Source organism: Schistocerca piceifrons, chromosome 4 (assembly GCF_021461385.2).
Source record: "Schistocerca piceifrons isolate TAMUIC-IGC-003096 chromosome 4, iqSchPice1.1, whole genome shotgun sequence".
NCBI classification, from domain to species: Eukaryota; Metazoa; Arthropoda; class Insecta; order Orthoptera; family Acrididae; genus Schistocerca; species Schistocerca piceifrons.
Window position 1 is genome coordinate 843,601,922 of NC_060141.1, and position 25,106 is coordinate 843,627,027.

The window sequence follows — 25,106 nt, forward strand, 5'->3', positions numbered from 1 at the left end:
GTTGCAATTTTTCTAGATGTCAATTTTTCTTTTGTGGTATCGGTAATTGTGGTTGAGCTATGTAGATGAAGGGAAGTGACAGATTCCTGTGAATATTGTGAATGTAGTGGAATTGGGGAAATTTTGATTGGTTTTATGTTGTCATGTGTGTGTGTGTGTGTGTGTGTGTGTGTGTGTGTGTGTGTGTGTGTGTGTGTGTTTGTTTAGTTTGTCCCCACCCAAAAACCCCCAATTTCCCACACTGGTCCCGTGAGATTGATTATATTTATGGATTTTGTAATCGTGTTTACATAATGACCTCATAGGCGCCATATTGGAGACATTGTGAATGGTCGTGTCCGCCATATTGGTGACGTCATTGGTCAAAGCATACGGGTGGAATTGGACATTTCCGTAATCCCAAACATTTTTATTCTAATCTTGATGAACAGTAAGATGAAGTAAAATTGAATGCAGTGAAATAATATCGTAGTAGACACAGTACTACTACTACTACCAACTTAGTAGCCAGAACTGTGAGAAACTGCTAAAAAATAGGTTCAAAGCTCTATTGTGCACTTAAATTCATGAACAGTACACAGCTGCCTGTGAAGTTGCACATTTATACTTGTCATTAGTGGTCAGGGGGCAGCAGGATGGCTTAAGTTAACTCATCAATAGCGCTCAAGGAAAACCCACAACCTGTGCTTAAACTCGTCAAAAGTACCTGGTGACCAGCAGAACATGAAGACAGTACTCAACAACAACAGTTAAAGGACTATGGACAGATGAGACAGTGGTTGGCCAAGAAATTTATTTGGAGGGTAGGCCCTGAAATTGTCATTTTGTATATAGCTCAGTTGGTCAGTTTCATACTGCATCATGCCCAAAAACAAGTGTGTCCATTCATAGTAGTGAATCATATTAAAAAAAACTGTGTTATTAAAAACTAAGTTAAGGAAAAACTGTAGTGTCCTACGATTTCGAACCAAGCATCACAAGAAGTGAACCAAGTATGGCTTATCCCTGGACAATAAGAATAACAATAAAGATGATGATGATGATGATGTAGTAGTATTCCACATTAATATTAAAGGAAATAATTTTCAACAGACAAAACATCATGCTGCGTTAACTGAAGCCTGTGTCATTCGAAGGAATTAATTAATTCATTGTATATGTGCTATGCCAATCAACGATATCAATTCATTTTGAAATGTGAATTGACCACCTAGTATCTGTTAATGATCAACTTAGGTGGCAACCACTGATCAATGCAACTAGCTGATAGTAATAATTTGAATCTAAGCTTGCTTGCTAAAGAGACTTGATTTTGTAACCCCAAATACAGACTCACATAAGTGCCAAGAGCAGACATTATCAACAAATATTGACTGCAATATCAGACAGTTCTGTGTCACTTCGCTTTCACGCTAATGGAGGACATTTTGAACATTTCCTGTAACACAGTGTTTGAAGTCACGCTGGTACGTTCTGTTGCTGTGTGTTTCCATTCCATGATTAATGTGATTTGAAGAGAAGTAATGAAATGAGCTCTAACATGGAAATTAAGCGTTTCCGGACACATGTCCACATAACATATTTTCTTCCTTTGTGTGTGAGGAATATTTCCTGAAAGTTTGGCCGTACCTTTTTGTAACACCCTGTATATTAACCATTTTGATTTTTCCAGCATAATTATTCATAGTTTTCTTATCAGGTTGCCTACTAGAGTGAAAAACCATCATGACAATGTATCTAATTGACTGCCATTTCATATGAGATGCTATTTCTCAATAATGGCATGCCTCACTACTTCATTTTCATCACTGGCACCACAGCACGCACACAATGCATTAGGGGCAGCATTGATGTGCCTGGTACATATGTCACTCCATATTTTGATCTACATAATATTGCTATCTCCAAAAACAGTATCAATCAATAGCTCACAGAGTAAATTTTATAAATGAGATATTTCATCTACCTTTTTTCAATTACTGTAGAAGTAACATGGGGTCAAATTTCTGACACTACTCTGTTTGTTTTAGTGTAACTCAAACCATGTACACAAAATATGAATCATTCTGTATAGAAAGTGAACATTTCAGAAGTAATTTTCTGTTAATCAGTAATGTAACAAAACAAATCTGTAAGCATGTAAGACTCTGAAACCCTTAACATGGGATTATAAAAGAAAGAAGTTATTTTGAAATAACAAATGAATGGAGAGGTGAAACAATTAGTAATAGGGTAAAAGGAACTACTACTATCAATAAGTAAGATATTGTAACAGACTACTGCACACAATGAAGTAGAGGAGTATAAATGTAAAATAAGTTACAAATGTAAGACAGAACACAAGATAAGATAAAAAATACAACATTATAACAAGGTTTATGGTACATTAATAAATAATCTAGAGAAAATTTGTAACTGGTAGAAAATAAACTTTTTCTCGCTTGCATTAAAGTTTCAACACAAAACTTTCCAAGAAGAGACTTAACTCTGTCAAAATTTTAGGTCTGGTACTAATTTTATATTAACCACAACAGAGCAGAAAGTAAAAAAGAAGTCCATAAATGGAAAAAAAGTCGTTAAGATTTGAGCGTTATGCTATGTCATCACTAAAAGCATGCACAGTATAAGTGCTATCTTACGTCAATTTCGCCTCAACTTTCCAAAGTATCTAAAGAATCAAGAGTTGTACTCTTATACAGAATGGGTAATGCTGAATATATAAAATTGTACTTAGGAAACTCGGGCAATAGCCTCAGACCACAGGGCACATACAGCTACTTCTGCATTTGATCACTTGGGCCTTAGAAACACAAATGTTTCTACAACTTCTGAAACAGTGACAATAAACTGCAGAACTCTGGGATCACGATCTAGGTTAGTGGAGTTGCAAGAGGAGCTAATGAAGACCAAATAATATGTAGAAAGGTTATAGAAGCGTTGAAAAAAAATCCAGACCAAATGGAATTAAAATCAGGCCGTATGTTTTATTACAGATGAAAAGAGTGGAAGTAAATACAAGTGTAGCCTTTGTAGCAAATAAGAAAATTAAAAATACTACAGGTATTAAAGGAAACTCAAATATTATATTAAAACTGGTTTTAAAAATAAAAAAGAGATATACTGTGGCAATCGCTTGAACCTATGGACCAACACTCAGATGCTGTTGAGGTATAACACCTCTACAAATATTTACAGTTATTTCAAGCAGAATGACCTCCTCCAAACCAACAAGCACGAATTCTGAAAACCTCCATCACACAACACCCCCCTACACTTTTTTGTATTTATTTATTTGTTTTACTCCACATACCATCCTCAAAGACAAAGATTGAGGGAATAAGGTAGATGGAATATTTCCTGATTTATAAAAACAATTCGACTCAATACTGCACCAATGTTTATTATCAAAAGTATGGTGATATGGGTATCAGACTACATATGTGACTGGGTTGATGTTTTCTATGTAAACAGGGTACAGCATAATCCCTAGACTGTAAATTGATGGGGTAACAGAATGTAAATTATACCAAAATCTGTTCTAAACATTTCTGAGATTTGCTGGATCCACTACAGTAGATGCTATAGGTATATCTTTATACTTGGTCAAGCGATCAAACTGAGCTATAATCTTCTGATTTGTAATTCAACGTTGACAGGCAATGTGAAGTACAGTCATGTAAATTTCTTAGTTCTGCCCAATTTCATGGCAGTTTGTCATAACATCCCATGATCTCCTAATGGGTATATCAGCATTGTAGCATCCTTTCAACTATGGAGCTGTCTCCATGTTCAGCTGCATTGTTCTGCTGAATTCTCTTCAAAATAAATGTTAATCTTTTAGCCAGGTACTTCACTTTGTTGGAATTCATTTCGGGTGACAGCTTATAAGTCTTGAAACATGAATGGATTTTGTGGTGATAAACAACCTCAAAGGGAATCGACACTGTGGTTTCATGTATTCTGGTGTTGTATGACGGTAATCACATATGGTAATAGACAATCCCAGTCTGAAGGGAAGCTAATCATGTTATAAGATAAGATTCTAGGTACTGTTTTATGAATGTGTTCAACCCTGCCATTACTCTTAGAATGAAAAGACGTAGCTCTGAACTTCTTTATTTTAAACAGTCAAGATAACTGTATGATAAGATTGGCCATAACGTTTGTCCCTCAGTCTGCTATAATGGCCTCTGGACTTCTAGATTATAGTGCAAAATAAGTTACCAGTGCTCTCACAACCATCTCAGCGGCCATGTCTGCAGTGGGTCACACAATAAGATGATGAGAGAAACGGTCAGCGACAGATAAAATGTATGTTACTTTTTACTGTTAAGGCAAATGGTCCTGCAATATAGAGTGCTAAGACTTTGAAAGGTCCAGCTACCTCAGATATAGTTTGAAGAGGTACATTTGGTTTTTGTTCTTGCACTCTCTGCAAAAAGACAATTTTGAACATAATATCCTAATTTATTTGTGGCACTTTCCCCATTATGATGTGTCTGTATACACTCATGACTTTGTCGCAGTATATACTTGCCAGTAGTCTCGGGATTCTTGTGCCTTCTTTAATTCCTCAGTAAGCACATCATCTACTTGCAGGATCTTAATTTTTGTACTCAAGGCGCCTGGATTCTGATTTAACTTTCCAGGCTTAAGTCTGGTTATGTAGTCATATTCACAGAGTTTTAAGGCCAATCTAACAAGTCCACTGCTGGGATCCTTTAAACTCAACAGGCACTGTAAAGCAACACGATCTGCAATTACTGTGAACTGTCATGCCTATAGGTAACACTGACAGTAATGGGTGCCAAAAACAAGAATCAGAAGTTCATTTTGTGTGGTGGTGTAATTTTGCACAGCTGCTACAGCTGACGTGAAGCATAACCAATTGGTTTTTCTTCACCATTTTGTATCTGACTCAAAATACAACCAGCTGAGACATTGCTAGTATCACACAACAAGATTAAAGGTAGAGCAAAATGCTGATAACCCAAAACAGGTGCACTTGTTAAGAATGTCTTTCAGTTTTAGCATGACCCTCCTGCTATCCATTGTCCAGACAGGAGCAACTCCCTTCGTTAGTAATTTTGCAAGCCATTTTGTGGTGACCAGATAGTTCTCCACAAAACGGCGATAGTAATTTATTAACCTGAGAAATCAGTTGCAACTCTTTAATGTTCCTCGATGCTGGAAAATCATTCACTGCATTTTTTAATTGTGGTTCTGGTCTTGACCATCTGCTAAAATTATATGGCCTGGATAGTGCAATTATGATAGTGCAAAATCGCAGTTTTTGAATTTCAAATTTATATTAGCATCACTAAAATGGGTTAGTATGTTTTTTAGTTACTTTGCATGTTCTCTCACTGAATTTGAAAAGACAACTGTGTTATCCAGGTATACTAGTCACATGGTTGGCTTTAAACCTCCTAAAAGTAAATCAGCAAAATGTTAAAATTTTGTGGAGGGGGAGAGGCAGGTGTTTGGGGGGGAGGTGGTGGGGGAAGGTCTTTCTTTGATATTCATAATGCCCACAGGGTACAACAAAAGTTGTCTTTTTCCCCATCTTTAATAGCTACATGAATCTGATAGTAGCTGGAGCATGGTGAAGAATTTGCATTTGACAAGATGATTGAAAATATCATCAATCCTTGCAAAAAATGCTGCAAGCTTTTCCTCTGTAACTGGTTTTGTTGGGGACTACCACTGTAACGAGCGTACATAAAAAAGGTGTATACGACCCGGGACAACCGGGTTTTTTTAGAATTCTAGGTATTTTTCATTGTTTTCAGTTAATTTTTTGTAATTTTGACTGGTAAGAACCGATACTCTAACAAAGGATATTACTGTACCCCACTACTGCAAAATAATTCTTTGACAATAAAAGATAAACGAGAGAAAAAGAACGAAAATTACTTAAATTGCAAAGGAAATGCGCCATATACAACGACGACACACAGTGCTCGTGCAAGTGTCTGCCAAATGCAAAATGTGTCAAAGGCTTTAGGAAGACTATGAAATGCTTCATAACAACAAATTGCCTCCGATGAGCGTGAAGTCACAACTGTTTACATTAGATTCGTTTTACCAGTTACGAGCGGGCTCATGCGCATGCGCAGTTGAGTTGCTTTTGAGTAGTAGATTCTCCTAATTCTGGCTACAGGAATGTGGATGTTGGCTGTGCAAGCAGTCGCATCAAGCAGCTAGATGCTACCGGGAAAAGGGGGTGCCAAATTCATATTCTTGAGGAAAAAAAGCAAAGCGCCTAGCATGCAGCGCATGTTTGTCTATTGATTATTCATATGATTTTGAAACGCATCCCTATTGGATTTTGAACATTTTTGAACACATTTTAAGTTTATTTCTGACTGAATCATAAGTAGATTTTTGAATGCATGCATAGTGTATGTGATGTCTCATCGCATCTAGAAATAAACTTCCCGTAGATGGGACAGGGCTATACGATCTGAGCGGACTAAAGCCAAACGGATGAATGCCAATTGCTGTCTGATTATGTGGTTGATTGGGTTTGTGAAAGATCAGTGTTGTTATAATTACTAGCGAAATCCATAGATTCAGACTACCAGAGTGGAAATAAACAACTGTCAGGAATATCAGGTGAGAAAGATTATGTATTATCTTCTCTATGTATCAAAGGAAATGAAATTTTGACAGAAAATTTTTGGCCATATTGCTACACTAGTAAGGACCAGTAGCACAGTTCTCGTCTAGCAGCCACTTAAGTTCTAATCTGGAAGTAACATGGAAAACGTGTTGCACAAAAACGTAAAACGCCTAACCGGAAAATAATTGTGGGATAACCTAACGTGTGATTCTGGCAGGGTTAGTGAAGTTAATCAGCGAACAAATTTTGACAATGGCATGAATAGCTACAGAATTGGTGGTGACAAGATTGTTTGTGGAATGAGGAAGGAGAAGAAACGGGGACAAATTATGGGAGAATAGGACGATCCCAAATTTATATAAAAATTTCGTAATACTACTTTTCGGTCTCATGCTTGAGAAACTGGTGCATATGAATGAAAGTGAAACTATTTCCTAACATTAAGTTTTTTTGTTTGTAGTAGGCCTAATAGGCATTTGATATTGGTACTTCATGAATTATATACTGTAGTGTTATAAAAATGGTCAATGGTGCCAAAACAGTCTTGTTTATTTGGTGTGTGTTACAAAACTGCTGACATATTAAAAGGCCTATTTTGTTTTATCTAGCAGACAGCGACAAAATAGATGTAATCAGATCGAGAAACCACACCAGTCTTGGGTATTATTTCTGTTAGCAGCTTTTTGAGTATTAGATAATGACATTTTGATTTTTCATGTAGCAAAACGTTTCACGAACTTTGATGAGGTAATACTGTAGATCCTTTCCCAGAAAGGAAAGCACACCATGTAAAGCTGTAGTGAGATTAGAGAGAAAAAATGCTAGGAGCTAAGGAATGAAGAAATGCGTCATTTCTTGATTATCTCTTGTCTTTATTGGTTTTATGTATCCTATATTTAATTTTATGTCACACAAAACAGCAAGTTATTAGCCAATAGGCAATAAATAGTTCAGATTTTCTGAAGAGTTCTTGTTCTCCTGATTACAAAAAATCCCATCCGCTATTAATTGTGAGATTTTGTTTTTTGAAAAGGGGCAGGCTGTCAAACTGGTTGACTGGGAACAGGCGAGGCCCCACAGGACATTTCAATTTCCACTGTCCTGAATATAGTTTGATGGCATCCATTACAAAATATACACGTTTCAATTCCACAGAGTGAAATACAGTGACATGCGTTAGAAGAATGATTTGTCAAGAGGCATGGCACTGCACTTTGGCATACTTAAGACCAAATAATATGTCTTACATTTCCTCGAACACACATGTTTTATGCTTCAGACTTTTCAGAAAGATGTGCGCTACAAGATGAACATATTTTTGAAAATTCGATTTTTTTAGTATTGATCCGGTATGCAAATATCGTAGATCTGGGGCTGATGCGCAGAGCAGTCAGAGTAGAGTTGTAGTGGGTAGTCTCCACGTGATCCGTGTCTACATTTAGTGATTTTGCTGTTTCCCCTTCATGTACTCTCACGTCAAATCAAAACAAAACGGATGTCTGTGGCCGGGAGCTATCAAGTGAATTAAAATACATTCACATAATTATGGAAGGCTAAAATATGGCATTAGTTTCAGATTTTATTTTATTTCTACCTTTCTGATAGTCAAGCATTAATCACCTTGTGGAACAATGAAGTTATTTTTGTCTGTTTGCTAAAGAAATTTGGCTTTTATTAACCTTTTCTGCAGTGGCAGTCAATGTATTTGAAACGAGATGTTTAATTCCACAGTGCTGGCTGGTTTCAACTGTTCGCTGCATTTCCCCCCCCCCCCCCCCCCCCCCCCCCCCCTAGCACATATGGCATTATGCCATAATTAAGAACCAAATATGATATAGTACAATACTGGTGCTCCAAGAAAATTTACATCCCGAAAGCCACAGTGAAAAGCTTAATATCAGGTTGAGGTCTACTTCATTGGAAATCTGGACATATGAGTGTGCACTTTAAATGTGCACATTTTAATATGGTTCACGAAATTCCGATGCTCATGGAGTATCATCTAATGTCTTGTTTCTTTTATGACATAATGAATGATCTTTCAGTGTTTAACACGTACGCACATACGGGCTTCCTATGTTATGATAGCTGTGTCGCCTGTTATTTGCGCTGTCTGGCAACTGCTGAAACAAACCTATTTCTGACAGGTCGCGGGAAAATATTGCGACTAGTGGTTTCAAAAGCATTACTTTCAAAGTAAATATCCTTCTACATAAGTTGAACTATGTGCAAGAATGTGCCATGAATTTATTAAATTAAAGAGCGTTTGACTCATTTAAAAATCAACTCTTTGATGATGAGTCATTTAGAAGAATTTGGAACCCTGAAGATCAGATATTTATCTCATTATTGTAAATTTTACTGGCACATTTGTGTGATGTATCTCAAAGTGCAACACACACAAAAAAGATCAACATTATATGCGAAAGCTTAACTTCTCTTGCAGCAAATTAACCTTAGAGACCAATATTATGTGACAGCTTTGCTTTTCTTGTAGCAACACCATATATATTAATTTAAACTATTAACTTTCCCTGTTTGTGTGTTCGTGCTACTTAACAGTGATGTTGCTGCTGGCTGACTACATCATGTGTCCTATGCTCTGAATATCGGCTGGCGAGATCACGTGACATGAGCTATGACTGGCTTACAAAAGCGCATCGCAATCTTGATTTCAGTGATTTGGGAAGTAACATATGGTGTTTGGTGGAATTCCAATGTATACTTTTGCAATACGAAAATACGCAGCATGCATGTTGCTGCACATGAAAGATATTTCCAAATCTTGTCTTTTTCCCTGAATTTCGTTTTCTATTGTGCCAGGAAATTCTATGCCCATGTATAAAACCATAACCATTCAAAGGATTGATAAGGGAAAATATACTATCAATTAACATGGAGGAAGTGTATTTTTATCCGTGAAAAATCCGAGAATTTTTTTTCCTTGTCCGCGTATACACCCTGCACAAGAACAAAACATTGTACAGATATCATACGTATGTCATTTTGAAGAGAAACCATGAAAGTTCTCTTTTCATGTGTACCGTGCAACGGTTCTTTCGCGTTCTCGTCAATACGGTACCAGAACATTTAAGTTCTACCACTGTAAAGATGGAAGATCCGCGATTTGGAATGTCAGAACTGTGTAGTAAGTAGTGACAGGCACACTCCAAACCATCGACTCTCGGAGACTGATTTTAACCGTGTTCAACCTAATGGTAAATTATCGAACTATTTTTCTCTGAATCATACAGTTTGTGGGAAAAGCAGTGAGAATAATTACTTTTGGAAACCTTTTATCAGACAAAGCCTGTTATAACAATAAACTGTTTCGCTTAATAAAACGGCCGCCAGCCCAGTGTCCACACAAAAAGATGAAGTCAATTTTCGACACTGAATAAATAACTGCTTTCACTTACTATGTAACTGAAAGACAACCACTTAATTTCCATTTACTTGGGTCATTTGGCAGTAAGTACTATTAATCCCACTTTCTGTTACTTATGGAATTTACCACTATACTTCAGTAATTATTTAAAGAAAACACACACATGTTTCAACAAGGATACAAAAAAATATTAACCTTATAGCTATTATTCATATGACCAAAACTATTATTTAACACGACTAGATTTCATTTCTTTAGGACTTTTATTTGTTAACATTTAACTAACACCAATATTTGTCTGGCTTTCTTTGACATGGAGAAGCAACACGAACAAATTCTGTTAAGATTGTTGCAGTTAAACAATTATGTTATCTTACTTTCAAAAATGCTATTGAAAACTTATCCTCATGGTCACGCAAAGCGGTGGTTCTTAAACCGATATGTGCAAACTTTAGTATTTAACAATGATTTTCAGAATTTACTACCAAAACAATACTATTGCCAGTAATTTACTATTATTCAAGCTTCAATAAACATCAGAATACTCGGAATAAATTCGTTTAGGTAAGGACCCTACTGAGGTAAATGAAATTGGAAAATTATGGTTAAACACAAAGGTACACTTAACACTTATATTCCACTGATTGAAGAAGGCTGGTTCATACTGTGATACACTTCTAAGTAAAGTACTTTGCCTGTTACAGTTGTACTTGAAATATTACATAATTACTTACAAAATATGTTTTAATACATTTATTCCACCTACATCAAAGAGGTTATTTTTAACAGATAAAGTGCACTTCACAAAAGCTTACTCTCGTTATAGTATTGACTTAATTTTTCAAAATTATTACGGAACAAAAAATTTAAAATATACAGATTAATGGCAGTCTTATATTTACAATAGCATTACAACTGCCACAGCGTATTTTGGTAATTTGCCGATAGTTGGTGCTAGTCACAAGCATGGTGAGTTGAGGTATGTTGTAGTTTGACAAATGGGAAAGTGAACAGGCATAAATGTCGAATATGGGATTCAAAGCATCCACACAAATGCATTGAATTTGAGCATGATTCCCCAAAGGTAAATATTTTTTTTGCCTTGTCACGTCGAAAACTCTACAGGCCATTCTTCTTTGTTGAAAGCACCGTCACTGGGTATTCCTACTTGGACATGTTTCAGCAGAATGGGGCTCCACCCCATTTCCATCTTGAAGTTTGTGGGTACCTGAACACGGAGCTACTGCATTGGTGGATTGGCCGTGCTGCACAAGGGGACAGCTGTTTCATGAAATGGCCTTCCTGATCACCAGACCTCACTCCATGTGAGTCTTTTCTGTGGGAACACATTAAAGATCTGATGTATGTACCACCTCTACCACGTGATACAGCAGAAGTCTGGGAGAGAATACGGGAAGCAACTGCCACAGTCGACGATGCCATGCTAGGATGGGTATGGCAAGGTATCAATTAACCATACTGACATGTGCTGGGTCTCTCATGGTTCACATATCAAATGTTTGTAAAAAACAAAAACTTTCACAGTCTCTCTTCAAAGTGCAATATGTATGAGACCTGTACAATGTTTAGTTCTTTTGCAATAAATAATGATTGAAAGTGTTCCCGGACTTTATGTACACACTGCATGTGACAACCAGGAACTGAAAGAAGGTTTAATTACTCCAGCTTTTAGTAAATCTGAGGCATTTTTGTCTACTGCAGGCTGCAAGTGATAAGATATGCAATATGGTTTCCAGGCTATTGGCTTGGTATCATATGTAGGAATCTTGTGGTACATTAAGAAGTTTGACAGAAGTTGTTTCTTTTCTTCAGATGAAGTTGCAAAGTCAGCTAGAATGGGGTACAGTTGACAGTGAGTATATTTAACAAACAAAACATTTATTTGTATGCCTGTATTGATGAGGAAGGTAGAAGTTCTGCTGTTCATTTATCTTGCAAACTTGAGCAATTCCTATCTCTCTTACCGGATTGGCTTTGCAGAAGGGGAGCAAGGAGCAGTGGCAGAACTGCTCCCATTCACATTTCATGTATTCACTTTCCTTCGAGCACCTCGTTGACCTACTTGGTTAGCTGACCAGTGCTGTAGAGATGGACAGTTTTCTCTCTCGTGTCTGATTTTTCTAAAACAAGCACATGCTGGTGCCAAACACTAAGGAGCCGTGTAACTTTTTGTCATTTGCAACGAGTGTAGCACACTTTGGCAACGAATGCACATCAAGTGGGCTTTATCCCGGTGGATGATTAGACGAATTGTTGCACCTCCTTTGTGAGTTGTGTAGCCTAACTTAGTGTACTCAGTGTGCTACACCTTGTCACGTACCTGTGGTGTCAATCCTGCGAATGAGTGAATCTGTAAGCAAGTTCATGATTTCCTGAGTGGTATCTCATTCCTTTCATTACTTTCTGTTAGTACATATGTACGACAACACACAACTCTTATTCGGTCAGAAAATCACTCGAAATCCTCTCCAGAATTTTGATATTTGATGGAAAGATTGTCCTGATAGTAGCTGACTGTATTTATCTCTGTACATATCCTCAACGCATTCTGCAAGGATGTCAAATGCCTTGGTATTTCTCAGCCCTTCCTTGAATCTACATAAACATGGGCCACTCCTTGCAATTTCGTGCTGGTACTCCTATAAACTTTTCGTCAGTCGATGGCGACAGTTTCCCTGTATCCATTACATTTTGTACTACTGTGTCAATGTTTACACCTAGTTTAGAACCGCCTATGGGAACACAGAAATAGGGAAGTTAGGCTAGCTCCAGGCACAGTGCTGTTTCGCAGCATCACATTTACTAATGCCTCACTAAGGTGCCTTTGCAGATCATCATTTTTCACACGGAGTTGCTCCACCTGTGTTTGCAATATGTTGGATCCATCACTAGTTGCCTCTGTGACGTGGTTGAGGGAATTGCTTTAAACTAGACACTCACACACACACACACACACACACACACACACATACACACACACACACACACACACACAAAATTTGATCACAGACCTCGATGATGTCAGTGGCAGCATTGGTCCAGAGGCATTTCCCCCTACAAGTGAAGCTTGCACATTTAATATGTAGTAATTGGATAGATAAGAAAATCCAGTCACCAAGTGATGGCAGGAGAAAGGTTTTACTTATGCAAGCTTTTGAAGCCAGTGGCCCCTCCTTCCAGGATAAAGATTGAACGGGTAGGGAGAGGGGTGAAGGGAAGGGAACTTGAGACGTCTAGGGAAAGGGGTGGGGTTCTGAAAAGTCACCCAGAATGCAAGGTCAGGGGAGACTTAACAGATGGGATGATAAAGGAAGACACCAACCGTTGCTTGGTGAATGGATTTTTTAGCTATACAATTACAGTATATTGTCAGGAATTGGTTATTTTGATTGTTACAATTAAATTGTTCATTGACAATTGATTGGGCAGCAATGCAGTGGCGATGCCCGGTGTCGAGGTGGCATCGAGACATCATAATCATGATGTGGCCTCGTGCGACCACGATAGAGGAGGCAGACGAGGTTGAATTTCCTTGCCTAATGGCAGTGATGTCAGCGTGGCATTAGGCCTGGGTAGACTGTGGTGGGCAGCTTGGGCTGACTGTGCTAAGCACTTGTCTGTTGCACCGCAGCATGGAGCCGGACTGTCCTGCATGATGGATTCTTACATCTGTTCACGGCTTAGTAATTTGTATGGGGCACCTCAAAGCTGAAAGTTGGTCAAATTTGGCATCTCACTTCAGATGCCAGTTCTTACACCCACTTGGGGGTGTCGTCAGGATTGGTTAGCGATGTGGACTTGTAATCAATATACGTAGTCATGTTGGGAAAAGGAAACTGTATCAGTTTATTTGCTCATAGCGATTACATTGTGAGAATTGTCAGGAGGACAACAGAAGGTAGTTCCAGAACCATCTTGGAGCAGAAGGTAAAGGAGCCAAGGTAAAGAAACTGAGCCATTTAGTGTTTGCTATAGGTGGCGGTTTGGAACATAAGAGAGAGATGTTCTTCAGCTCTGATAGCAGTCAGTGTCTAAAGTCAAGTGATCCTGTGGCATTATTTGGTTGGTAGGTAGGTCTTTACAGTGATGATTTATCCTAGTCCATCATGAACTGGCCCATTGTTGTATCAGCAGCAAGGCGACAGACTGAATGGGAGCCCATTTGTAAAATGAAGTAATAGTAATTTCTTGCTTACGGAGAGTGGAGTAGCACCTTGCAAAGAAACTACTTTCCAATAACAGTTTTAGCCACGGATGTGACATTTCCTGAGCCTTTTACACAACTATTGTGTAAAAATGGGTGTTTGCGAGACTTTAATATGGTGCATCATTTAAACTATATATTTTCAGAATGAGATATTCACTCTGCAGCGGAGTGTGCGCTGATATGAAACTTCCTGACAGATTAAAACTGTGTGTCCGACCGAGACTCGAACTTGGGACCTTTGCCTTTCGCGGGCAAGTGCTCTACCATCTGAGCTACCGAAGCATGACTCACGCCCAGTACTCATAGCTTTACTTCTGCCAGTATCTCGTGCTTCGGTAGCTCAGATGGTAGAGCACTTGCCTGCGAAAGGCAAAGGTCCCGAGTTCGAGTCTCGGTCGGGCACACAGTTTTGATCTGCCAGGAAGTTTCATATCAGCGCACACTCCACTGCAGAGTGAATATCTCATTCTGGAAACCTCCCCCAGGCTGTGGCAAAGCCATGTCTTTGCAATATCCTTTCTTTCAGGAGTGCTAGTTCAGCAAGGTTCGCATGAGAGCTTCTGTAAAGTTTGGAAGGTAGGAGACGAGATACTGGCAGAAGTAAAGCTGTGAGTACCGGGCGTGAGTCGTGCTTCGGTAGCTCAGATGGAGGAGCACTTGCCCGCGAAAGGCAAAGGTCCCGAGTTCGAGTCTCGGTCGGGCACACAGTTTTAATCTGCCAGGAAGTTTTAATATATTTTCAAATTACAAAAGTATAAATATGAAAAACACTGAATGTGACACTTAAGTTTTGTGAACATGTAAATTAACATGGCATCTGGTATCTTTTAACATAACATAGATCCCAGCCTACTTCAGCAAGACATGTTATTTGTCCATAAAAACATGTCAAATCTCTTCCTCATGATGAGATCAAGATGTTCATTTAAAAATATTATTTAGCTAGTTAATATATAAAGTACTCCCCACTGTGTAATATTTGCAGAAATGACGAAAGAATTGTCGGCTTAGGACATCATCAAAGTGTGACAGATATGGAACATCTTCTCCTGCTACGAAGGGGTTATTTACTTATTGGGGTTGTGGCTTGGCAGTGTTTTGGAAGGCAGAGAGGAAGAGGCACTGTCTGCAATATCAACACCCAGAATAAGCTTAACAAGGCTAAGGAGCAATGTCACTCTCTTCTGTGTTGTTATGAGATTCAATTTGAAAATGTTGTTCTCGTTAATGAGATCTGTTTACTCAATGTATATGAATGTCACATAAGAGTAACAAAATAAAAAAGAGTTGTTTAAAAGGCAGTTATGTTATTTTGTGGCTTGAAGACTAGAGAGCTGTCTTACAGCCCTCAATCCTCTGCAAATGGAAACAAAGTCACATGACAAGACATGGTGGCAGTGCATAGCAGGTTTGTTAACATGGAGAAACTACAAGAAGGTAACTGACTTGAGTAGCATCAAGGTGACAGATCATTGAAATGTAATGTGTCTTCTCAGCTCAGTACAGCCATCCCTCTCTTTTTCACTGCTAAATTTCACTACCAACAATTCGTGCTTTGACCACAAGCTTCATTCACAAAGTAGTTAAAATAATATGGAATAACTATTAAAATAAATGTGAGGATTACCCAAAAAGTGAGGCACTACATTTGTTTGCCTTCAGTAATTATTTATTGAACACAACGATAAATATACAACAGAAAGAATGTTGTTTATTCTACATTCCCTATACTTCCACACAATTGCTGCCCTTTTCTATGGCCTTCCTCCATCGAGACACAAGGGTGTGTGTACCCTGTCAGTGCCACTCCTTGTTCTGGTATTGAAGCCATTTCTCCACTGTAAGAATCACATCTTTGTCATCCTCAAAATGTCATCTACAAATGTGATGCTTTAATGGGACGAGCAAATGGAAGTTGGAGGTGCGCTAGGTCAGGGCTGTAGGATGGATGAGATGATACTGTCCAACCCTGTTTAATGATGGTTCTGAAGTCCTCAAACTTGTGTGAGGCCGAGCGTTATCATATAGAATCAGTCACTCACCTGGGTTATTATGGTGACAAAATCATTGGAAGCCCCTTTTGGGTTTGGTTAATGTGTTCACATCTGCTTCAGAAATATTGGTACTGTGTCTTGGCATCACATCAAAGAGTGAGAAGATTTAGTTTCCTTCCTGAGTGACAGCTTCATTGACAAGTGCCAAGTTGTTCTGTATTGGTCTTTGTGAATGAGCACATCAGCAAGCTGTGCCTGGTCAAGTTTGAAATGCCACGAATGGGCTCCCTGAATGAAGCAAATCTTGGAGCTCTGCCGAACCAATGTCTCGTAATGGCCTCACTCTCTTTGCCCAGTGACTAACAGAACTTCTGTCTATTGCAGATGCTCCATAAACAGGATGCAAACAATTGGGAATATTCTCAAAGGTTCTATTCTTTGCTGTGAGAAGTTCAATGACGACACGCTGCTTGTAGCTTACATCATATAGAGACACCATTTCAAAACATTGCTATAGGTATGATATCTGTCAGAATAAATGGGATATTTGTGTGTGCAATTTGGAAACTTCAAATAATGTATATCTTAACTGTCACATTCATACAATTTTTGCTGATTGAGAAAATATGTGGTACATTATTTTCCAGGCAATCTTCGTACTTTCAGTTAGCATGACACCCTCTGTTCGCTGCTGTGTACGGTGGCGAGAACCTGACCAATTGGGTGCAAATTTGACTTACGTGCTAGCTAAAGTGCTATGTGCTATATTTCATGTTGTGTTTGTGTCCTGCAAAAAAATTCTATTTAACTGATGCTCCACTTTACAGATCTCACCAAACTGTCTCATTGTTGGTACAGTTTGTTACGCAAAAATATTGAGAACTCTGATGTCAGTGGATGAAACAGTACCTATATTCCAAGTTACAATTGAAGACTGCTTCATTATTATGAGAAATACAAATTTTTGATGCTAAAACCAGCCAGCTTTTGTTAAATATGAATGGAACGAATGCTTCAGGGCGAGGTGAAGAAAACCGAGAAGGCACTATGTTGCACCTTCATATTAGGCTAACAACTCTTATGGTGACAGATCTGTATATTTAGTCTTATTCACAGTCCTGGGCTCTTATTTCTAGTGTGATGATGATGAATTATGTTCATGCTGACACAGCAAATAGTTTATGTGTGCATAGGATGGCAGGTCTCAGTTTTGAAATATTCTGAAGGGGTAGCAATACCTTTATAATTTGATGGGAAGCAACTTCCCATGCAAGCAGGATATGTGGACATTGTCAGATGTCTGGTGTTGTGCTGAAGACATTTGGTCCTCACAAGGGGAAGGTCTTGGAATGGCCAACCAATTTGAGTCATATTTGGCAGGGTGCTTGTATAAACCTAAAACAGAGGACTGAGATATTTTGGCTCAAAAAGCTCCCCCATCCTTATATTTGAGGAAACCACTCCTAATTGATTGATTCAAATTTGACGAAATCAATAGGTAATTGAAAATTGTGTGTTTTCATCATGTGGGGGGGTGCTGCTCAGCATATTCCCATTTCGTAGAATCGAAGAAAGACACTGAGTATGCCTATGGTAAACACTGTTCAAAAGAACTGCCACTGACGTAGTGATCAAGGCATGTGGCTGAGGAGAAGAGAACATATGTTTAATTTCCAAATGCATTCTGCAGTTTTTTCATTAGTATTTTTGCTGTATTGAATCTAGTAGGAATAGGAAAGTGAAAAGGTAACCAGTGAAAAATAGTAACAAGGTAGGGAAATAAATTTCTTTAATGACTTGGATTAGAAAGAATTATAATTTTAATCCTGGTTGCCCTACAAAGGCTCTTTCACTCACTGTTACATGCCTTCACTTACCTTTGAACATCTACATGGGTGGTACTTGTCATATAAACATTTGAAGCAAATATGCTTGTGACACGAAGAACATATAATGAAAGCAGCTTTCGCACCACCACATCATTCATTCTGAAGATTTGGCAGAAAACTGACTTGGGTTACATTTAAAAATATTTCGTTTTTGGGAATTACACTGAAGTGCCAAGGAAACTGGTATAGGAATGTGTATTAAAATACAGATAGATGTAAACAGACAGAATATGGCACTGCGGTCATCAATGCCTGTATAAGATAACAAGTGTCTGCCACAGTTGTTAGCTAGGTTACTGCTGCTGCAATGGCAGATTATCAAGATTTAAATGAGTTGGAACATGTTGCTATAGTCGGTGCATGAGCGATGGGACACAGTATCTCTGAGGTAGTGATGAAGCGAGGTTTTTCCACTTGACCATTCCACAAGTGTACCTTGAATATCAGGAATCTGGTAAAACATCAGATCTCTGACATCGCTGTGGCTGGAAAAAGATTCTGCAAGAAAATGACCAATGACGACTGAAGAGAATTGTTCAATGTGACAGAAGTGCAACCTTTCCTCAGATTGCCGTACATTTCAGTACTGGGCTATCAACAAGTATCAGCATGCAAATCATTCAACGATACATCATCAATATGGACTTTTGGAGCTGAGGCCCGCTCGTGTACCCTTGATGACTGCATGACACAAAGCTTTATGCCTCGTCTGGATCCGTCAACACCGACATTGGACTGTTGATGACTGGAAACATGTTGCCTGGTCGGATGAGTCTCATTTCAAATTGTATCAAGTGTATAGATGTGTATGGGTATGGAGCTGGCCTCATGAGTCCATGGACACTGCTTGTCAGCAGGGGACTTGTTGAAGCTGATGGGGGCTCTGTAATGGTGTGGGATGTGTGCAGTTGGACTGATACAGGACCCATGATATGTCTATATACGACTCTGATAGGTAACTCTTATGTAACCATCCTTTCTAGATTACCTGTATCCATTCATGGCCATTGTGCATTCTGAAGAACTTGGCCAATTCCAGCAGAACAATGTGACACCCCACACATCGAGAATTTCTACAGAGTGGCTCCAGAAACACTCTTCTGAGTTTAAACACTTCACTGGTCACCAAACTCACCAGACATGAACATTATTGAGTGTATCTGGGATGCCTTGCAATGTGCTGTTCAGATGATGTCTCCACACCCTTGTGTTCTTACTGATTTATGGACAGCCCTGCAGGATTCATGGTGTCAGTTCCCTCTAGCACTATTTCAGACATCAGTCAAGTCCATGCCATGCCATGTTGCAGCACTTCTGCGTGCTTGTGGGCCCCTACATGATATTAGGCAGGTGTACCAGTTTCTTTGGATCTCCACTGTAATTCTAATGCATACCACGCATGCAACATCACCTAAAAAATTGGTGCTGAAAATTGATCATGAATTATGCTATGAATTGTTGTGGAATGTGGATAGTTGTGAAATTCCTGCTGGATTTCCAGATGTACATTGCAGTTTTGAAACCTCCAAATAAAGTTCTGTACCATGGCTCATTGTAAACTAGCATAGCATATTAAGCTGTCTGTGGTCCCTCGTGACATTTGTTTTCATATGAGGCTTTGAATTTTAATTTTTCACCAATCCAAGTTGTTTGAGAAATTTATTTACCTCCTTGTTATTATTCCTTAATAACTGCCATATTAACCCTCCTTTTGTTACTAATTTCAATAAGGAAAATAAAGATGACAAAAAATCCAGCAGACTGCATTTCAGAATTGAACACAGGTTCTCTGCTCCCCAGCCAGATGCCTTGATTGTTGCATCAGCAGTACTTTCATTGAATAGCATTTACTTTACGGGTACATAAGTGGCAGTTGTAATAGTTTCTTTTGCAAATCCCTAGGAAAAAAGTTTGCTTCTGGACACCACCTATGATGATTAAAAGTGTTCCATTTTCAATTGTATATCGATCTGGTAAGTTTTGAATCAAATTCACATCATGAACTGTAGGGATGGTGTTCTCAAAACTGATCTTCATTTTATGTTGTATAGAAGCAGGCTGCCAAATATGAGCTGAATTGGTTAACTGCATTTGTGGCCTTCTCCTTGCCCATGTTAAAAATTTACACTTTACACTGCTATTTTTGCATTGTTGTGAAGTACTGATCAATTGGTGGTAAAAGGTTTCAAAGAAACCATTGAAGCTATAATAGTACTTTAATTTGAAAACCTTTTGACAGTGTATGGTTTCTTTAATTGATTACATTTAAGGGGTTTCATATAAATGATTTCCTTTTTCTTCTGTGATGCCATATGTAATGTAGTTAAGAGGTATATTTTCGTTTTCATAGTGCTGGAACAGTGATATAAGCCATTTGATACTTCAAAAATAAGCTATTGGAAAGTGATACCAAACTCCTCAAAAATACCATCAAAATTACAGAAAGTAATACCAGAGTTGACAGAAAACAGCAACAAATAGGCAAAAATAACTCTGAAATTGACCATAAAATAAAATGGATTTTTCCTGTCTCTGCTTACTGTTTGTTAGACAGACAGACAGACATTATTTCCACGACATAATACTTATTTCTTTGAGATTGTGTTCTTCGCAGTTGTAAACCATTGTTTACACCTGATTCTCTTATCTTGAATGTGCTGCCATACAGTGTATGTTCAAGTACAGCGTGTACATAAAATCAAGGAGTACTTTCAATTATTTATTTAAACATTGTACAGATGCCATACATACTGCATTTCGAAGAGAAACTTTTTGAAAGTTTATTTTTTTCTATAAACATTTGATATGCGAACCATGAGTGATCAGGTAGATGACAATACGGTAATCGAATTCTTGCCTTACCCATCCTAGCATGGCATCGTTGACTGTGGCAGTCACTTCCCGTATTCACTCCCGGAGCTCTGCCACATCATATGGTAGAGGCAGTACATACTCAAAAGAGTCACACAGAGTGAGATCTGGTGACTGGGAGGGCCATTTCATGAAACAGATTTCCCCTTCGGTAGCATGGCCCAGCTATCGGTGTGACTGCTCCGTTTTCAGGTACCCAGGAACTTCACGATGAAAATGGGTTGGAGCCCCATCCTGCTGAAAGATGAACAGAGAGTCCAATCTCATTTGAGGCATCAGCCATTGCTGCAACATGTACAAGTAGGAATTTCCAGTGACAGTGCTCTTGGTGAAGAAGAATGGCCCATACAATTTTTGACGTGACAAGACACAAAAAACATTTACCTTTGCAGTACAGTTTCAGATTCTTTGTTCACCATTGACCACCTGAGGTGGAATAGGCAATTTAAATGGATATCATATAACATTTTCCGTGAATAGTACCTTAAAGCTAAATGAGCTTTGCAAATAGCGCCCATACATGATAACATACACCATAACATAAGATAAATACTTTCAGTGACACCACATAATGAAATCCTTAAAAATTAATGTTGATTGATTTTATATTCATAAATTCTGTTACATTGTAAAAAGGATTGATTAGTAACCAATTTAGTAGCTTGCTCTTGAAGCTACTTATGTGATCCGACCGAGAAGAAAATGGAAGTTTATTAAATATTCTTAGACTATTGATTAGATGGGAATTCGCTGTTCTTGTCAGCCTGTGCCTAGGTATGTCTAATTTTGTTTTGCCTCTGGTATTATGGTGGTGCATGTTTTCCCCCATTTCAAAAACTGCTATATTGTTTTTTTTGCTTACAATTCTGAGGCGTATATATAAAAATTAATAACGGTTAATATTTTCAGCTGAATGAACAGTGGTCGGCAGTGCTCTGATCTACCAGAATTGCTCATTGGCCATACCACTTTCTTCTGAATTTTTAGAAGTTCAGTGATGTGAAGAGAGTCCCCGTATCAGCAGTCCATACTCTGTCTGTGACTGAAAGAGTCCAAAATAAATAACTCATAAATATTCTCTTGTCACCAGGCTCCTCAGTTTCCACATTAAACACGTAACTCGAGACAATTGCAAAGCAGTGTATTGGGTGAGAACCAATTTAGTGCTGCTTCCATGTCATCTTGCAGAACTGATATGTTGTCGTGCTGAGCAAACAAAGTTGTGGCATCAGCATAACCAAATAACAAAAGTGGGGATACAATGAGGTAAATCATTGACTGCAGTTATAAAAAAGAAGGGCCTAAGGACAGAACCTTGTAGGACTCCTGTCTTAACTTCTAGCAACTGTGAGTCTCTGTTTCTGACATAGTCAAACTGCTTCCAATTTTTAGGTATGATTCAATTACTGCCAATGCAGAATCTTGTATGCCATAGAATTTGAGTTTAGCAATTAAGATATCATGAGAAATCCAGTCTAATGCCTTACTTAAATCACATAAAAGAAGTGAGGCTTTATTTTTATTCTCAAAGGTTGTTATTACTTCATTCACAATTGAAAGAACAGCAGTGGTGGTATTTTTTCCCTTGCGGAAGCCAAATTGACTATTAGAGAGTAAGTTATGCGACTCAAAGTAGTGGTTCAGTTGGTTATAAATAAGAGATTCAAGTATTTTCAAGAAAATGGGAACTATTGAAACTGGTTGGTAATTTTTGAGATCATGTTTGTCCCCTTTTTTATACACTGGGATAACTTTTGATATTTTTAGAGTTGTAGGATAGACTTCAAACTTTCGACACCTATTAAACAGAAAGGCCAATGGTTCACTAATTATATGCACTGTTTTTTTTTAATTATGTAATTGGACAACCAAGAGCAGTCCATGCTCTTGGGAGTTTGAGAACTTTGCCACTACCTTTGTAATCCAAGTGGGTGCGATTGTCCTCCATGTAAATGTATTGTTTGCAGGTTGTTGTTGCTTAAGTAGATCACTTGCATTGGTGGTTGTTTCAATTTTGTTCCTAATATAACTTACAGAGTCCATGAAAAAATGATTAACTTTATCCGGGTCAAGAGCTATGCGATGCTCATCATTCCTGCAATGCTCTTGTGCAACAGCATTCCATGCAGCTTTGCACTTACTAGGAGCCCCTTCAATGTATCTTTTGTATGTTGTTCTTTTTGCCATTCTAAGCTTAGTTCTGTAGGTTCTCTTACATTCAAGATATGCTTTGTACAAATCATCTTTCTGCTCCGTTCCATCTTTATGAGAATTTTTATACATGTGGTACAATGATAACATATTTTCCCTCATATTGGTAAGTTTATCTGTGTACCACTTAATGTTTTTCTTTATAGGTTGGCTTTTAAGATTGATTTTTATAGGAGGAGAACAAGAATACCACAAATCTAAATAATTTTTAATGAAGCTCTTAAAAGCAGTTTCAGTTTTATTTATTCCCACTTGACAGTTATATATACAGTCCCACTTAATATATCCGAGTTTCTGAGTGAACTGGTTTACTACTTCTTCCTTCTGCCCTCTAACCCACATTACCTTTTCCTTAGCATTGGCACCTGTGTTTGGGGAATACGCTCAAATTCAGTGCATTTGTGTGGATGCTTCATACCGTAGATTCGACAGTTGTGCCTGTTCACTTTCACAGTACTGTGAAAAGTTACTTGGTTGCTAAAAATGAAGTGTTCAACAATGCCATACCCACCCCATTCACTTGTTACAACTGTGAATAAATCTCAGAATGCTTGTCTTTGTTGTTGCCATTGACGTTCTGCACTAGCTCCAGTTTTAATGGTTTCATAGACAGCTTCTGTAGCAGGACTTTCCACACTGACATTGGAGTCATTTCCAGTTCGAAGGATGCACGATGCGCCGATTTCCTAGGACTCCTTGTGAATATCTCTTGTAAGTGCTCCACATTCACTGCACTCACACTAGGATGTCCGCTTCTCTTCGTCAGGCACAAGCTACCTGTCATAAGGAATTTGTTGTGCCGGTGGTACATGGCCTTTCTTATTGTTAGCTTCTTACCGTACTTGGTTCTAAACATAGGGGGAAAAAAAAACTTTCAGTGTTTATCTTCGAAATGACATATGTGTGATATCTGTACAGTGTTTGGTTTCTGTGCAGTAAATAATTGAAACTGTTCCTAGACTTTATGTACACCCTGTATTTTGAAATCTCCTATGTTGGCAAACATATAAGTGTTATATCAAATATTGATAGAAACTGCTTACCAAGCATAACACAGACGAGGAAAACCTAGTCAAGGAAAACATAAGTTTTTTTTGAAACTGGAGTTATATTAATCTGCCAAAAGAGAAGAAAGTAGCAATATTATGAAAAGGAAAGTTACCACTCACTATAAAGCAGAGATGCTAAGTCATAGATAGGCACAACTAAAAGCCTGTCACAAACAAGAAGGTTTGGCCAGTAAGGCCTTACTGGCCGGAAGCTTCTTATTTGTGACAGTCTTTCTGTTGTGCCTATCTGTGACTCAGCATCTCTACCATACGGCGAGTGGTGACTTATTTCCATAATATTGTTATATTCCATCCTGGATTTTCCTTATTTGAAAAGAGAAGATTGGTTGGATGAAACAATGCATACTGAGATTAAATAGAAAAAGTTCTCAAGAGTTCCTGGAGCAAGGAGGAGGTGAACAACTCAGTAAGAGCACTTGTTTTTCCTTTCATTCTTTCTATTTAATTTCAGTTTCTATTCCTGCTTCTGTACTTTCTTCATTGGAAAGAACCCGAAAAATGGCGCTGTTATACTTCACTGTGTATGCCTGTATCTACAGCTGCTTGGTAAATAAAAATTATATCTAATGTTATTTGACTGCATTTCTGTATGGGGTGTAAGTTTTGCTAGCAGAAAAATATACAATTCCAGTGATACACTATGGCCGACCACTACTTATATTTAGGAGGTGAAATTGCCAGTGCTGCTGATTGTCACACACAAAATGAGGGGGAATGAGGAAGGGAGATATCTCAAAACTTTGATGTTCCCCAAGGAGGAAAGATTGATAGCTTGGGGATGATTGGAAGAGGTCCCTCAGACATCAGGAAACTAATGAATTCAAATATTT